Source organism: Perognathus longimembris, chromosome 3 (assembly GCF_023159225.1).
Source record: "Perognathus longimembris pacificus isolate PPM17 chromosome 3, ASM2315922v1, whole genome shotgun sequence".
Classification (NCBI taxonomy): Eukaryota; Metazoa; Chordata; class Mammalia; order Rodentia; family Heteromyidae; genus Perognathus; species Perognathus longimembris.
The window spans coordinates 104933548-104938629 of record NC_063163.1 but is presented as its reverse complement, the minus strand read 5'-3'; the positions used below and the strand labels follow the sequence as shown (position 1 = coordinate 104938629).

The following is a 5082-nucleotide window of genomic DNA, read 5'->3' as shown; positions in this document are numbered from 1 at the left end:
GAATCACCCAGAACTAGTAATCATGGGACTTATGGTACCCTTGGCATTGTTTATGGGTAAACTCAATAGTAACCACTACTTCATGGCCTAGACAATATATACTCAGAATAATAACTATTAGTTATTCCCATTGTGGCAAGGAAGAAATTAAAGATCAGAAAAGCTAAAGAAGTCAACCAAAGTGTCAGAAGGTTAAAATTCAGTCTGGTGTAGTATTCAACTGGTGTCATATCTCTCAACCGTAGGTGTTAATTATTGGGTGGACTTCATTAAAATGTACTCCTTCCTAGGTAACTTTCTGTGACAAAGGATTGGCAATGTATGTGCTCTGCAAGACCCTCATAGTGTCCAGGGTAGTCACCATGCCAGGTGACTAAAGGCATACCCTGAGGAATGGGTTTATCCTGGAGAGTTAGGGTTGAAAAGTTGATCCTTGCTTGACATGAAATTACCACAGTACAAAGGAGCAAACCCTATTCAGTGCCTGGTCTCTGCCATGAGCTACGGTAGGGCATCGCAGGAAGTATTTTATGCAGTCCTCGCAGTGACTGGAACTTGGGGCCTGGATGCTATCCCTTAGCATTTTTTGCTCAAAGATAATATTATAGTACTGAAGCCACAGCTCCACTTCTGGCTTTTTGCTGGTTTGTTGGCAGTAAGTATCTCTCAGATTTATCTGTTTGGGTTAAGCTTTAAACCTCAGTCTTTGGATCTCAGCTTCCTGATTAGCTAGGGTTACAGGCATGAGTTACCAGCGCCCAGCCAGATGAGCAAATCCTAACATCTGTCATGGAGGTGGGCCAAGCAGGGAGGGAGGCCTAGGGCAAGGCTGCTGATTTTCTCACTTCCTTTCCTTCTTTATTTGTTTCCCTTGTCTTTGCTGGTTCCTCCCTTCTTTCCCTCTTGTCTAGATTCTTTGGAATACTGTTGTGTATTGGGAGCTGCTAAGGGATTGGGTACACAACATTATTAAGGCTGATATTAAGGGAGGCAGTGGGAAATCTGGACAGATAATTAAAGGGAACCTAATAAATACAATGATGATCGATTGCAATAAAGACTTAGAAAGAAAATGACTTAGACGGGAAGTGACCTTGGTGAGGATCAGTGGATGGGTGCTGGGTGCTGATAACCCAGTGAAGAGGAGCCAAGAAGGACCTTCATACTCTACTTCACAGACCTGCTTCCTGCCAGGGTGCTGCTTAGACACTTGTAGCATTTCACACACACACACACACACACACACTGGTGAGCTCTGAGAGAAGGCCTCTCTAGCCTAGAGTGGGCACAATTAAGCCTCCATTTCTCCATCTGTCAAATGGTACCAATAGTATCCGCCTATCGGCGCCATCGTACAGATTTTGGAGAAGTAAAGCCAGCTTTGCAGGACTTCAGGAAAGTGAATGATTTGGATTTCTAGCAAGAAGGGCTCACTTAGATGAAAGAAGTTAGGACTTGTAACTGAAAGAACAAAGTTTCCAATGAAGACTTTTTGTTGTTGTTGTTGTTGCCAGTCCTGGGGATTGAACTCTGGGCCTGGGCGCTGTCCCTGAGCTCTTTTTGTTTAAGGCCAGCACTCTACCATTTGAGCCACAGTGCCCCTTCCAGCTTTTTTGTGATTAATTGGAGATAAGAGTCTCACAGACTTTCCTGCCATGGCTGGCTTTAAACCATTATCCTCAGATCTAAAACTCCTGCATAGCTAGAATTACAGGCATGAGCCCCCAGTGCCTGGCTTCCAATGAAAACTCTTACCTACGCTACCAGTCTAATATAGAAGCAATAACAATCCATTTGGCCTAAATGCCTGACACTTCCTTGGTTCCACAGTGTGACATGGTTTATAAATTAATATAAAAACAAATTGTTTAAATGTATCAGTCCCTTGAAGCATAAAATGAGCTCGGAAACTCAGGAAATCCCTTTGCCATTACTGAAGCAGAGATTCCAATGGATTCTGTCTCAAGAAAAGTCACCGAATAGGTTAGTTGAAAATCAGTCTTCCACCATCCTAAGTATAGGCCTTTGTGACCTGTAGCAGCTGGGCCAAGGGACAGGGGACATGAGAGCCCAGAAGCAAGATGACCCCAATGGACAGACAAAATAAAATACAAGAACAGAAAGAAGAAAACTTTGTCCAGAGATGCTAAGAAAAATGAAAGCCAGAATGGCTTCAGGACCCAGGCAAGACCAAGACAGAAGAAAGCCTAGTAGGGTGCAGAAGAGCTGGCTTTGCAGGCATGAGAACTGGGTGAGAACCACATGAACAGGCCTCACCTCAGCCCCTTCCTGGGTATAGCACTTTCCACCTAGAACACTAGGAAGAGCAAAACCCTACTCTGTTTCATGGAAGGGATTATTCTCTTAAGTCTGGGCAGGAAATGCCAACAGCATAGACAGAACTAGCATTTCTCTGTGGGCACCATGCCTTCTCTCCAGCCTGGTACCAGGCAGAACTTAGAGAGGATTTAATATCATTTGATGAGGAGTTTTGATCTTTGTAGTGTGTGTGGGGGGGGTGCCAATACTAAGGCTTGAACTCAGGGCATTTTTTGCTCAAAGCTGGCACTGTACCACTTGAGCCACACCTCCACTTCTGTCATTTTTTTTTTTTGCTGGTTAACTGGAGGGAAAAGTCTCATGACTTTGCTGCCCAACCTGGCTTTGAACAGCAATCTTCAAGTCTCATCCTCCTGAGTAGCTAGGATTCCAGGCATGATCCACCAGCACCCAGCTGAGTTTTGATCTTTTTGAAGGTGAGGTTTATGATCCCCTGTGGTGACACGACAGTGGCAGGGCCTAATCTCACTGACAGCCAGCGATCACAAAGGAACCAATTTATACACAGCCATGTGCTGCATTACTAAGCCAGTAAAGGTACTGCCATGTTCTGTAGGATGGATTGGACAGCCCAGTTAGTCACTGTCCAATGTGCTCTATGGTTTTCTGGTGTGCAATGTGGCACATTGCATCTACCATCACACCCGTTCTCTCAATGTGACTGAAACTTCTGCAGGGTAGAGACTCCTCTTCATGCTTTATACACAAGTCACTGAAGTACAGTCTTTAAAGGAGTCCTTTACCATGATCCTATGACTGGGCATGTGCCTTATCTCTGAGCTTGATTCAAGCTCTCTATACTCCATGCATAATTCATCAGTGAGCCAATCCTCTGAAAGCATCGGAATCTCTGGTGCTTGAATTGAGTTGCCTAGGTCTCCAAGCACGAGACTGGGATCACTCTAATCTCTCTGAACATCTCACCATTGGACTCCATCTCCACAGGGCCACATTTCGTGGGGACTTTTCCCGTGAGGTGCTAACAACAGTTTATTTGAGGTTGCCAGGTTCTATAGGGCTCTCCAAGGACAAATAGCAAACCTGAAGAGAGCCAGAAAGCTCCCAAGAATTCATCAAGGGCAATGAACCGTGAGCTTTCCCTTAGGGGGAGTCACCTGAGAGCCTGTTGGTTGTTCTAATTCGGCAAAGACCATATTAATCTGCTACTTTCAACTATGTTTGCTGCATATTTAAATGGTCTCCCTGGGGATAAAGTGGCACGTACCCCGAGATAGCCTGGTAAATACAATTCCTGAGTCCAAGCCAAAAAGCATGGGTGTTTGTGCAATGGAAGGAGAGGAGGGGGCTGGAAAATTCTAATGAAATGGAAAGTTCTTGCTTATATTTCAGAGTATTTTAAACAGGATCTCAAAAGTCTAGGTGGGTCTCATGTAACTAACTGGGATGCAAAATTTACAAGAATCCTTCCTGTAGAACATAATGTGGGACAGATGCATGCTGGGATTGATTGTGTTGCATCCTGGGAAACTCACTCCAGAAAATAGCAAGGAGGTTAATTAATTAATTTATTTATTTATTTATTTATTTATTTATTGTTGAGTAAGGGAATCATTGACCTAAAGAGTTGCTGGACGATGTCAGACTAACATTTTTCCTATAGCCTGTGACCAAGCTATTTCCTCCTCTGGGCTTTAGTGTGTTTGTTTTTTCATTTATACAAAGGATGAACTAGACTCAAAGATTAAAGTTAATATTTCAGAACATTTTTAACAGGATGATGTTGTATTGGTTTTGTATTTGGCAGCAAGAGTCCTTACAAGAGGTTGGTGAGAAGAATATATGTGGGGCAGAACAACTTTGAGTCCTCAATCATTTTGAAGTTTCCTGTTGTCTGCCATATTCATGGCTTATACCTGTAATCCTAGCTGCTCAGGAGGCTGAGATCTGAGGACTACATTCCCAAACCAGCCCAGACAGGAAGATACACATGACTCTTAGCTCCAATGAAATGCCAAAAAAGCCAAAAATAGAGCTGTGGCTCAATATTAGAGTACTTGCCTTGAGGAAAAATGGCTCAGGGACAGTGCAGAGGCTCTGAGTTCAAGCCACAGGAGTGGCTTACACACACACACACACACACACACACACACACACACACACGCCATCAGGAATTTGCATTGCTCTTCTTCCTTTTTTCTGGAGGATTCTAACAAAGTGTTGGCAAGAATACCTGACATTGCTTCTAAGCATCCTTCACAATAATCTCAGGAGAGGAGAAGGCAGTATAAGTGTTCAAAGGAAGACTTAAAAACTAGTCAACCTATGTCAGTATCCTTAGCTAGCTAGCTACTGGGAAAACTCTGACTTAATCTAATAAGATTCAAGCAAATTATTCAATGGTGACTTGAGCAAGTGACACAATGCATCTTTCTGGCACATTCATCTTCCTGGGTTTTGCAAAAGCTAAGCTGATATCACTGCAGGCCCCTATCAGGACTTTAAGGGTCAGTGCCATCTACAGATCAAGACAGGGGATTGTTTCACCATAGTAAGTCAAGAGTTGGACCCAGAAGCACTGATTTTTTTTTCTAGACACACAGACCTGTGGGAATTCACTGCATAGTTTCAAGGATGTTTACTGGAGTCAGACAGACTCAGTGCTGAATGCCAGCTCTGTCATGTACCACTCTGTGCCACTTGGTCTAGCACTTCTCAAATAGGGCAACATGAAAGGCTGTCACGTGTCTCAAGGTGCTGCTGTCTTTAGTTCTGGAGCTCAGG

General features: G+C 43.7%; 1 protein-coding gene across 4 annotated transcripts in view; it reads right to left on the bottom strand.

Moving 5' to 3' along the window:
- The window catches only part of Kcnj1 (potassium inwardly rectifying channel subfamily J member 1), a 30102-nt gene that overhangs the window by 22040 nt on the left and 2980 nt on the right, over positions 1–5082 (bottom strand). The window lies entirely within an intron of this gene.